Source organism: Aquila chrysaetos, chromosome 3 (genome assembly GCF_900496995.4).
Source record: "Aquila chrysaetos chrysaetos chromosome 3, bAquChr1.4, whole genome shotgun sequence".
Taxonomy (NCBI): Eukaryota; Metazoa; Chordata; class Aves; order Accipitriformes; family Accipitridae; genus Aquila; species Aquila chrysaetos.
In genome coordinates this window covers 68,805,047-68,818,390 of record NC_044006.1, presented here as the reverse complement: position 1 = coordinate 68,818,390, position 13,344 = coordinate 68,805,047, and the positions used below count along the sequence as shown (strand labels likewise).

The 13,344-nt window shown below is 41.1% G+C and overlaps 1 protein-coding gene across 1 annotated transcript in view; it reads right to left on the bottom strand.

Annotated features, from left to right (window-relative positions):
• The window catches only part of PTPRN2 (protein tyrosine phosphatase receptor type N2), a 664,954-nt gene that overhangs the window by 116,656 nt on the left and 534,954 nt on the right, over positions 1-13,344 (bottom strand). The gene's annotated exons all lie outside the window — the stretch shown is intronic.

Sequence of the window (13,344 nt, the reverse complement as noted above, 5' to 3'; positions counted from 1 at the left end):
CCAAACTTCCCGCCCTCCCATCCTCGTTCTCCAAATAACACGCGAAATTAGGAAGAAGCAGTGTGCTGCGACCAGCCATGGGACAGTGGCGGAGCCCACTTAAATAAATCACGGCAGGGACTGCTGAGAGCGGGTGCGGTGCCGGTACGGGCGAGCGGGGCCGGACCGTGCCCGGCGCTGCGCACCCCTAACTCCCACTTAAAGCCGCTTTCCCGCGCGGGTGCCTGGGGCAGCACCGACTCTTATAACGGAACGGACCCCGCAGTCTTCCTCCTCTCCCCCAAATGACAGCATGCCGCCGACAAACACGCTGCGGGGGCACCCCCGAAGCATCTGCCGCCGGAGCGCTCCGGCTGCGGGAGTGGGACCAGAGCGAGCGTGACAAGTGACAGCTCCTTGGGAGGCCCCTTCAGACCCCCCCCCCCCCCGGCGCTGAAGCCCCCTCCCGCTTAGCCTCTCCCCATTGTTTCCCGTTACCGCTACGGCAGGGGATGGCAGGCAGGGCATCCTCTGGCCGGGGGGGGGGGACACGACACGCACCCCCCTTCACTTGTTCTTTCCCCTTCCCCTCCGCAGCCCCCAGCCGGCCCGCCCCCCCCCCCCCCCCCGTGCCCCAGCCTCCCCCGGCCGGGGCGGCGGCAGCCCCTGCGCACACCCCCCCACCCCCCCCCGGGCAAAACCCTCCTGAGCCGAGAAAGCCGCAAATCCGGGAGGGGGAGCTGCCCCCCCACCCCGCGAAAGGACCCCCCCTGCCCGGGACAGTGCGGAGGGGGCGGCCTGCGGGGGTGGGATGGGATGGGATGGGATGGGATGGGATGGACGGGGCTCCCCGCGGCTGTCCCGGTGACATTGCAGCAACCCCATGTAGTTTTTCCTTTCTCTCCCCCCCCCTCCCTTTTCCCCCCCCCGACTGTATTCATCCTCCCAGCGCCCCTCTGCAGCCGGCGTCTCGGTAAGCACACGGGCCTGGCCGGGAAGCCAAGGAAGGGCAAGGGCAGCTTGTGTCCCCAAAGCACCCCCCCTTCCCCCCCCCCCCGCCCAGAGCGACACTTCACTTAAACCTGTAGGACAGCACCAAAAGTGCCATCACCATCCACTGAACAGGGTCGTTCTGCCATATCCAGAAAGCGCAGGGTAGTTGTGCCATAGGCTCACCCCCCCCCACCCCCCCGATAACCACACACCCACACCGATTCAGATTGAGGAAGACGCTGTTTACACCAACACCGGTTTTGACAATAAGGTTTCCGGGGAGAAGAGGTACTCCTCTCGCTCCTACCTGGCTTCTCCTCATGGAAAATCCTTCACGTTCCCGCAGATTAACACCACCTTGGCTTCTCCAAACATTTAATCAGCTACATTTTTAGTGCACGGTATCAACTTATTACTTTGTCAGACTGTCAGCCTGATAGCACTCTTCTTCGTCTAATATTATCCTGCCCTGGTAAGAGCCATAGCATACATAATTTGCTCACTAACCTGTATTACTTAAGTTGAAAGATAAATGAACCCGCCAAGAGATTTCATTAAAAGGACACGTGTGTTTGCATATTGATCCTTCTAATGAACTGTCTGAAACTGATAAATACTTCCATTAGCTTTGTAGTTTGTATTTCTTATTTACAAATATATTAATTATAATTTCCTAGGCAAATATTGCATCTTTTCAGAACTGTCAGGTGCTGAATGGGTTGCACATGAAATTGACTGGCCAAGTGTCAAGAGACAGCAAAATACTATTTAAAATACATAATTTTTAACAGGGGGAAAGTGAGAAATTTGAGAAATTTGTAGCGAAGTTTAAAATACTTTTCATTTTTATGTAATTTTCATTACATCTATCATGTGCTAAATACAACCTTTGAAGGGATGGCAAATATCTGAGAGGGTTATGTCACAGGGAAGAAATTATTTAAACATAGGTTATTTAATGTGCTATTCACTAAAAATGTAGGAAGTGTTGCAAGATAGAAGAAATAATTTTCAATAGTTTACTAATTTAAAACTTAAAAACTGTTTCTAATGTTTTCATAGTACTGTTACTCACAGCCCTTATTTGTGAATCAACTCATTGGTACTTGATAAAACCTCATTTTCAATCGAATAACTTACATTTAGGTGATCTAAATACATTTTCTCATATGATTTAATGCATTTGTACATGGGAAAACAAAAAAACCCTGACATCAGCAGCATTTCATTACAGAATTTCTAGAAAGCTTCATGTCTTTTTCTTGGAAAACATTTAGAATCGAAAGTAAAATTGACTTTGAGGCAGTTTCTTTGGTTCTAGCGCATCTAAAATACCCATATTTAGAAGATTCGCATTAACATTCATCCAAATTCAAGAGCTGTCTTTGAACTGCGCCTAAACTCAAAATATTCTGAATCTTGCAATTTCAATGAGAATGATGCTGAAACATATTTCTAGCTTGCGCAGAACAAAATTCTTGTCTGAGAACCAGCAATATTTGTCAGGACTCCCTAAAAATCTGTTCTTCATAACTGGGTGCTGAAAACCCCACTGACCTTTTTGCCTTGATTTCTGACAACAGATCTGTCTGCAATTTCAAGTTTAGTCACTTCTTTCTGCAAATGCATGCACAACATATAGCATGAAATAGATTTTCATTCTTTTAAAGGATGTATGATAAAGCTAAACCACCATTTAATCTCATTTGTTGTTTTGTTTAAAAGTTTTATCTAACATCCTTTGGAGCCTTGCTCCTTAAATACAAATCCAAGTATGTTGCAGTGGATTTTCCACAGATTTGCTATCTGTAATGATCTTAAAATGAAATTTGAATTTCCTTCACTCCTATGAACAAAAAATCTTTTCCAAGTATTAACTTCCTATACACACTTTTTCAAATTACCATAACTTTAGGAATACATGTATTAAGAAGGAGACAGAGTCCCCATCTCTTGAAACCACCATGCCTTTGTTACAAATAAACCCAACACCTAGGACCATAATTTGAAAATGGAATTAGCAGTATTTTAACCACTAGACTTCACTGAGTTTTATGTCTTATCTTCTCATGCTCATCTGTGAAGATCAACACCAGACACTTTCTACTTCCAAGTAAATTCTAGAGCTCTTAGCTTTATTAAGAAAATGATTTCATTCTGGCTAAGATTTGAATCTAATTAATCTGTCTTGCAGTTTAAAAATGATAACTAAATTCAAGCTGCATACTATTCTTCAGAGACAGCTTAAAATATTAATTAAGTAAAGAGTGCATTTTCCATTTATTTTAATTACATTAATACAGTTTCAATAAATAAAATAGTTCTATGCTTCATCAAATCAAACAAACTTGAACGCAAATTTTTCTATTGATTAGTTCTCTGTTCACATTGGCCCTTTTGACTGTTTATTTTTAAATAGGAAAGAGATGCAGAAATGTTTGGGGGTTCCCATTAGTGAAATGAGGTCCAACTGTCTGAAAAAGGTCAGCTCAGCCTTCTAGGAGGCTGATAAGCCCTGTAAAAGCAGCATACTGATAACATATTGCTTATAAAGGTAATCAGCGATATAAAACTGGATGCCTTTATAGAAATTTTTAAACAAATGAAGGTTTTCTTTTCTCACATTTTTCCAGGTAAATTAAAAAAAATTATTAGATCTCTCTGAAACCACTTGCCTGTGATGCTTACTGATCCACAGACAAAATATTACAAGACAACTGGATGAGCTGTGGTTTTAATATTAATTTTAATTAAAGCTGACATGTTCTATATTTGCAGGTGAACCTCTTTCTTGAGATAAACCATGGGACACGACAGAGGCAGTCTTGTTAGTAGTTACATCAAAAAAAGTGTCATTCTACCTAATTCAGTAATAATTCTAGCCTTCAAATATTTGAGCAGCTGCATCAGCTGAAGGAAAACTAAATAGTGAAGAAAAAGTTTCAGAATACCTCGGGAGTCACAGCAGGTGTTTTGAAACATTTTATACATTTCAGAACATTTGATTCTTTTTGTAATTTAGGGCCCAATCCTGCCCACCTCAATCTGAGAAATTCATTATAGATCAACAGAACTAATCAGAATAGCAACCAGAACACAATAGTAAATGTTTTCAGGGTCAGGCTTTATGTAAATCAATGTTTCACAAAAAATACTTGCAATATTGAAACCTTAACTGCATTGTGATTAGGTTTATATTCACAGAATATAGATAAAAATATTAATGTAAGTTTTAACATGGGACTAAATACTGTTATTATGAAAGCCTGATTAAGAAGCTCCTATAAAAATGCCAACTCAAAACCTGTTTAATGGTAAAACATTATGAGAAATGCATGATTTTACACTGTGATCTTGTTATAACAAAATGTGGCTATCAATGAAATGCTGAACTTATTTTACGCATCAGTGCTGCGCGTGCCAAGAATTCAGAGAACTGTTAGGTATCAGTTTTCTCTACTGTAACATCAGCAGATTAGTTTTGTTAAAGTGTTATTTTAATATTGTTGTGAAAAGGGTATTTATTTCTTCTTTACTGAGATGAAAACAAACTAGTACAGTTTACATGTGAACAAGTATTTTCAGAATAGTAGTCAGTGCTGCAAATCCTTATGAGATCTTAAATCAAGATGTGTTTTTTCTGCCTTTGACACAAATATTGCTCTTTCTATCTTATCTTCTAATACTGGTAGCCTCAGGACAAACATAGATTACGTTAGAAAATTGTCCTTCATTATATTGATCGAAATTCACTTCCAACCTACCTGAATCTAATGTTAGAACATTTTTATTGGTTTTAAATTGTTTTCATTATAAATTTAAAATAACAAAATGCTTTTATAAAGAGTTTAAAGTTCTAAAGCACATGTTTTACAAAGTTCTTATGTGCTTCGTACAGTCCCGTTGAGTTTCTTTTTCCACCAACCTCCCATTTCTGACTGCAGAGAAAGACCATCTTTGTGGAAAACACAGCAATGCCCCTTCTGAAAATGTATTAATACAGCATTTAAATTGGTATACAAAGTTTTAACAACTGTCAGAATTACAGAGCACTGCCTGATCAACTAAAGTTCATGCACTGGTTTCATGCACACTATTTAAGATTTCTGGTTGGTGCTAGCATTGCTTTAGGGTCCCTGATAAGGGTCTTGCTTTTGCGTTATGACACACAGAAACGGTGGAAGTCTGAACAGTATTAGCAATATCACCAGTAATATTGGTCCTGGAGCTGGGCTTTAACGGATAATTTGGCAAAGATGGCAGACACCCATTAAAATCCTTCTTATACTTTCACTACATCTAATAAAGACACCACCCCCACTCCCACCCTAGTTCCTTATTTTAGAAAGTAATTTGCCAGTGTTTTCCTTTCTTTTTCTCCTCCTACTGAAGAAATGACAAAACGCCCTTTGATTGGAAGCAGGCCCTTGGTCAGTAAAGCAAGTAGGCACTATGTGTGTGGCACTTTTAATATAACTAGGTTCCTGAAAGTACGAACACTTACCAAAAAGGAGAAAGAAGCCTCTGGCACATGTAGGAAGGAGGATAGAGACTAGATAACTTTCAGGAAGTCCCTTTTCTTCTCTGAGTCACACAAGCATTGAAGAACATTGAAAAAATTGCCTTTTCTGGCTTTGGAAACAGGAAGGTGACTACATCCGTTTATGCAACCACAAGCTATAAAACCTAGATAAATAATCATGTGTGACAGCATGCTAAAATGAATGTATCACACAGTCATTTTAAAAATACGTGCTTTAAATTTATGCCTTCAGATTACACATGAACTCAGAAAGATTGGTGAAAAAGTACTTATCCTATGTTTTGCATTTTGCAGGTAATGAAGCATGCGTATAGACGCTCATTAGATTTTTTTCAATTAATTTCAAACCAAAGTTCTATAGATTTAAAATTCCATTTAAATCAGTAAGACTTTAAAGTCACTGCTTTGCTGACACAAGTATGTCAATTTACACTAAACGTAGGTATGGTCCGTAAGATTTTACCTATACTCAGACACTTGGTGTTTGAAGCAATTATCACTGAAGTCTCATTTTTTTAAATGGAAGAAGAGCAACGGTGCTGATTTATACGAACAGAAGCTTTCACCCTTAAAGAGTGGTCTTGCAAGTGGCACTGAGAGCTACATCCACATGCCTATCACTGGATTCCCATAACATCATCAGAGTTTTGGAAGGGCAAAGAATGAAGGGTCATGCCAGAGCTTGATAAGACGCGCACTGACAAGCCTCTCATGCAAAGCTAATTGCAGAGGGAAAGTCAGAGCTTCTGAAAAGATCTTCTGTTTATCATTTTTTTTGTGATTTGCTCAGGCTGTTGAAAGAATAGACCTTCTTGCCTCTTCTCTCCTCTTAATCACTCACTCTGTGTATGATAACTTTGTTCAAAAAGTTTTCCAATAAATCTCAGATTTCTCTTAATTCAATACCAAATTTTAAATTGTCAGTAATATTAACGATACAGCCCTTTCAAACGCAGAGCTTATGAAAATTTAGGGTTTACCATCCCAAACTACGTATAGAATTTAGTTTTCCACAATGAATTAGATACTCTCCAACACAGCTGCTCCTAAGTTTTATGTATTATGCTTCCTTGTGAATTCAAGGAAATCGATAAGAAACAGTACTTATGGAAAAATTTCCTCTGGATGTCCTTCCAGCCTCCCTCTGATCCTGTCCTCGGAGCTCCTGAAGGCACCGTGGAGATCTCAGGATGGACTTTAAGCACACCCAGGGAAGAGCTGCAGGTTTGGTGCTTGGATCAATGGCTTTGTGCATGAAAGCGTAACCCTCCCTGGAGCACCTCAGAGGCCAGGAAATGAGTGCCACGATCAAAGCTTACACCTTTTCCTACTACCTAGCCTTGCTTGTAGGACAAAAGCACACTAAGGCCTGACTTCACAGGAAAAAGGAAACTATGCCTTAAAGTATTTCAATGTTTAAAATATAAAGGTACTGAAAGTTTTGAGAGTCACAACTATGATTAATAGAAGTATTCTGCTGTTCAGCTCTTTGAGAAAATGGAGAAGATGCTGTTGAGAAAGGGAGGTGCAAAGGCATTCTTAACGGTCTTTGTTTTCCTATGTCATTTTCTCTAACTCACTGTCTTTAATAGTTTTGTTCCTTTAGCTAAGTTAAGCCTTGGGACTGATTATGCTGTCTTCTGTTTCACTAAGCCAAACATTTGACCTGGCACTACTGAGGACTACTTTGCCGTAACCCCACTGTCTATGTTCCCTGATACAGGCTTGTGCCTTTCGCTCTGCTTTCTTGCTTCCAAAAACCCAAGTCAAGTCCATGAACCACAAAAGTACTTTAGGCCCCTAGTTAAGGGCTTAAGTGAGGTGCAACAGTCCCTTGGTCTCCTGCTGGTCTGAAAGGGCTCATGACATAATTTCTTTTCTTTTATGTACAATATATTAATTACTATTGATCACAATTAAAAATTAACTGAAACAAATATTACCTCTTTAGAAAAGTTACCATAGAAACAACACCAGAGAATTCCCTTCAAAAATGTCAAGATTTCCCTCACATTTAAATATGGACTCCCAGGCATTACTCATGCACCATTAAAAACTGCAACATATCCAGTGAGTCATTAGTTTAAAAATATATCCATAAACATACACTCTTTCAAAAATAGAGATGGTTTTGTCTCAGTAAATACGTATCACGACATGACCCAACTTTTGATTTTATCTTGTTCTCTTTTACATCCCCAGAGAAAACTTGAACACTGTCGTTTCTTGTTCAAACACCTGATTGAGGAAGGAGAGAACAAAAATCAAGAGTGACAAAACACGCAGAATGTGAGAAACACCAGGAAAAGCTAGTCAGAGAGGAAGAATAACTTTGAATACATATTTACATGGTAGTAGACAAGATGAATGGAAAGAAAAATGTCTGAAATGAGACACAGTGCAGACCACACAGAGAGAGAATTTTAATGTTGTATCTTAAAGTAAGAAAATTTTAAATTGAAAAATTTCCTAATTTAAACTAATCGAGGCTGTGGTACTGTGCTATATCAGTTGGTTTCCACTTCTTTGTGCCAATCTGTAGTATAACATCAATCTCTCATACTTTTCTACTCCATCCTTCTTCCGTGGGATAGCTGGCAAACTCTGACAGATTTTGGCAGAGCAGAAAAAGGTCCATCTGCATAAGACACTTTGATCATCTGGAAGCTGAAGAGAATATGCTGGAGTCAAAGTGGAAGGTGCTCCACAAGTAATAATAATGCAAATCTAAAGAAAATTCAGAACTAGTCACAAATAAAGCTGATAAATAGTTTATTCATAAACTCTTGAATATTTAGAGGAGATAATAACATAAAGGCATTGTGCCTTCCCTTTGCATTACTGGCTCTGCTGTAGATAAATACCATGGCTGAATGGAACCAGATTAATGATAATAAAGACAGTTTTCTCATTTTCTTTGTAGTAGAGCCAACCTGAAAATGAGGAAAACCAAAAAAATTGAACTAATTTTTGTTCTGCAGGCTCTTATAGAAATGTTTTATTTCTTTCATTTTCTTAATGCAAGGAGTCTTAGAAATTCACTTCTGAATTTTTAGTGGTAGAAGTCCTCCCATTCCTGCTTAGTCCTATTTCCTCCTTTTTTATCCTTCTTCCTCTGTTTTTCCCTCCTGTTTGTCACTTACTCAGAGAGAAATAAATATTGAAGGACAGATATAAGAAAATAAATCCAGTTTAAAAAAAAAGCCAAACAAAATTATTTTTCTTTCTTCCAATACTCAGTTTCTGCTGTGTATTTAAATTTGTCAAAAATGCTGCAAACATTTCCCATATTAAAGAGAAACTTCAAATACAGTATTTTGTCAAATTTTTTTAGCCACTTATTAATTTATATAATCATCATAGTCTGATAGTCAAAATATACTTTTAGCTTTTTGCTGTCAGAATTGTGTTTTCTGTTCCCACTTCAACTGAATGACATGGAAAAAGAAGAATAAACCCAAAGAATGAAACTGAGATTATGTGAAGGTGAGGAGAGGTGTGGTATCAGGACAGATGTATGTAGAAGACACCAACAGAAAAACATATTCTGGAAGTGACACCACATTTTAAATTAACTTATAGATTTTGATTATAAATTTCCTGCCAATCAGAAAGATAAACACTTGTAGTACTTTTCCTCCTAAAACCAGGAAGGGCAGCGCATAGTACAGCTGAAACTGAGGTATCTTCGATATCTTGCTTCTGATCTAATTTCTTACTATTTCTAAAAAGAAAGAGCAGGTTTTGGAAATATTTAGATATCATTTTTCAACAGCACTGATCTCTTGAAGAGTCATATTCCCACATTTAGCCCAAATTGTGCCCCAGCCACACTGATAACAGGCTTTACTCAATAGGCATCTAGCAAGAGGCAGAAGCATACCATTGCAGCAAGGAGTGCAGGGAAAGGTTTAGATATGAAACACAGGCATATCGTGGCAAGTTTTCAGCTGGAAGTTGATTTTAAATCTTTGGTAATTATGTTTATATTCAGTGTCACAGAAGGAGTTTCACATAGAAATAGATCTGTTTGTTTCAAATCGGAGTTGTTCAGCGTTGTCTGGATCAGCAAAACACATTTATTGGTTTATGGACTCAGTGCCGTAACATTACAGGGTGCCCATGAGAGATGCGCTTTGCATCTGGATATTAAAGGCAGGTGATTAATGTGCTGAAGCTGCCCTGGCAGAGAGCTCCCTGCTGACCACACATCTAAGCACGGGCTTTTTTTATGTGAAGTGTGAGATTTGCTAAAGGGAGGTGCTAGTTTCTTCAGCAGACCTCCTCACCTTGTTTCTTCAGCAGGATGTATTTACTTTCTCTTACACACGAGAATTTCTCCGTGTTCACCTCATCATTCATCTGCCTTTAGATAGGAGCAAATATGAAATGGGACCAACACAAAGGCCTGAGGTTCAGCCCTGAAGCCCCTTCTGCACTGTCCTCTAGCTTTGCCATTGTATGAGTTACACAGCTCGCTCTAAAATCATGACAAAAATCTCTGTGTGCCACTTCTCCGGTCTTCTCTGCGAAAGACAAGTCGCTGGAGCTGTAACAGTTTACACTGGGGAAGTTCTGTCCTCATCTATTTTTATTCACACATATGAATCACACTTCCATGCACCACAGCTAGAAATAAAACAGTAGTCCACCTCAAAGCTTTAAATTACTTAGGGCTTAATTAAGAGTATGATAGAACAGATATGAAATTTAAGATGCAGTCAGTGGATAAATTAATGTAGACACAAGCTCATGTGTCTGCTATATACCTCAATCTGGTAGTTTCATGCAGAACAAATTTCCCACTCATTTTTCCCCCTAGACATAACATAGAGTAGTGTAATAACTATGATTACCATTATATGAAAATTAAACAATTTTGAAATTGCAGGGTTTGGAAACATGACTATCATACGTATGACAAAGAAAAATGATCTCTTTCTACATCAGTTTATCTCATACATGGAAGAGAGTTGGATCTTGGCCCACTCCAGTTGCTTCGTGACACTCTGCAGTTTTCAAGCAACTGCAGGGTTGGGGTAGGCAGGTTCCCGAGCACTCTCCTGCATCAAGGAGGCAGAAGAGTGGCTGTGTATTGATTCCTCCCAGCCTCTATAGCAAGGCCGCTCCTTCAGCATAGGACTACAACACGAGTGCGTTAAAACAAGAACATCAAGCTTCTTTTTAGAGAGCCCCCTTTCACTTTTAATTAGGGTGATGCTGGGTGAGTGGTCCCTCAAAAGGGGAAATGTCTTGGGAAGATGGCCAAAGCTCTCCTGTCTTATCCATGTGGGACAATCTATGAATCCTGCACACTCTTCCCAAGTTTAAGCATTCATCTGCATGGAAATGAGAGATGGAATAAGGCCGCAAATTACTTCTCATCCCAGCCATTTGATCTGGCACTTTTGTCAACAGGACTTTTGGTTGAAATTGGGCTATTTTACAAGAACTTTCCCTGTTGCACTTGGTTGCCTGCAATAAATGCACAGCTGGGCTAAAATGCAGCAGATTATCCAATTGCCTTGATAGCACTTTGGTTCTGCCAAAGTGTCTACTCTGTATCCCAGGTTCCTTCAGCTGATGGAGCAGTAGAGGGGAGATGCTTAGGAACAAGCTGTGTCTCTTTGCCCTAATATCAGACCAGCTTCTAATTTCTTTTTCCAGTCTCCATTCTGTCTCACCACTTATATCATCTCTGAAACGACTTCTCCATACCACTTTGGATTTTAAAAGGCAATTCATCTGCCTGAAGGATAATGAGCAGAAAACCAAACAAACAGATCATCAGGATCATTATTTATTTTTAAGCTGCTTCCTTTCTGTAGGTTTCCCACAGTCCTGACTTTTGCTCTCTGTTGCTGTGTAGAACAGAGTTTAAGGAGAAGACCATGGATCTGAGACTAAGAAGGCTCTGTTGCTTTACACCCTATTACAACACTAAAAGAAGAGATCCAAAAGTTTGGCTTTAGTCCTGGTTGTGTAAGTGTCAGTGATGACATGTGATAAGGAGGGGAAGAGAATTTCTTAAGAGTGTATTAACAAAATACAGTTTTAATTGCAATTGTGTTAACACATTTACCAAAATGGATGTTAAACAAAATAAACTCTACATTTGGCCAGAGAGCCGGACCTCATTGTAATCAAGAGCTGGAGAACAAGAATGCTAGAAATTGCTTTTCAGTGACTGAGGAAGGGAATAAATCCAAAGTCCTTTTTATGGGAGAAGAAATCAGGCAACTGTACTATTTCACAGTTACAGTGTATGGTTTAGGGCTACAATTACAAATCATAATTTTTTAAGGGTGAACTCCCTGAATGGAGAAAACAGGCTGAGTGACCGCGTCCCTCAGCTGCATGCTAAGGAAACGTGCCTGGACTGACAGCGTCACTACCTCAGCTGCCGTCGCTCCCCTGCATCAGCAGGTCACTGCTAATCACAGGGCTGAAGAGCGATGCTGCGTCTCCCGTTCTGCGAGCTCAGAGCTGGGGGTCACTCCTTCCTTCCCGCTCCCTTATGGTGTCTGGCCGGCGGAGAGCTCCTTAGATATTTGAGCTGTGCCTTTCTGCAGAAGGGAGAGGAGGTTGCTGGAGGCAGACGGGATGCTGCTCAAGGGGAGGGGGATCACGACTTCCAGGAGCTCCCACCCCTGAGGTTCCCAGGGCGCTGAACGTGGGAGGCAGCAGGGCTGAAGGCAGGGTCTGCCGCCGCCAGCCCGCTCCTTGTCCCCGCACACGGAGGCACTTGGAGCAGAGAACCGAAGGATCACCTCGGGGCCATCCTTCATGCCTCTGAGAGAAGCTCTCAGCCCAGATCTAGAACTGACTTTTTGTCACGTGCCGAGGCTGATGCATTGGAGAACCGCGTAAGGGTGGAGCGGGGAGAGCTTGGGCCCAGCCGGTAGCCAGCCTGTGCCTTAACACACCTCCGAGCTCTCGCACGAAAAAGTGGCCATGCCTGAGCACCGGAGCCTGTCACCACCTCCTTGCAGAAACACTGCATGACCAACACAGGGCGAGCAGGCCAGCCAGGCTTACTCGCAGAGAGACCCGATGTGGATGACACAAATAATTGTAGCTGGTGGAGTTCTAAATGTTGCTGCTTTCTAATAAATGCACAGATTCAGAGCGGGTGCTGTGCTCTCGGCTGCTGCAGACAAGCTTTCCCAAAGCACAGTGTGGCCTGGGGCAATGCCCGGGTCCCCGGGCACTGGCTGGAGCTGGGCACCCACCAGGCTAGATCTGCACCTGACCGCCGAAGAAACCAAACCCAAGCGCTACGAGACCTTCAGAATCACATAGACGTGTGTGTAACGACAGGCAATAACTGAAGGAGAGAGAAGTGAGGGCGGCTGGATTGCAATTTTGAATGTAGGCACTTCTCGCTGCAGGCTCCGAAATCCTGCACTGAATTGAGCCCCAGATTTCAGGGGCAGCAGCTGCATTATGCATTTTTCCTTAGAGTGTCAGCTCTCAAGTTTCTAAGAGCAGGGACATTCATCATCTACAGAACTGCTGGATTATTTATCATTGAAGAAAATCAAGCACTCTTACTTATACATTAATTTAAAATATTAATAGGAATCTATTTGTCAGCAAAACTCTAAATGGTTATGAAATATGTGCAGTGCAGCAGATTTTACTTACAGGAACACCAAACCATACCTTAACATCTCTTTTGTTGGAATTCAGCTATAAACTCTGTGACTAAGATGTGCTTTGACTTTAACACCTCTCCAGCGGCTTGCTGCTTTTCTTTATTAAAAAGGATCCCAGCAGAGTATTTTTTCTTGTTACAGATCACTTTTTGCCCCTCAGAGTGGAAAATG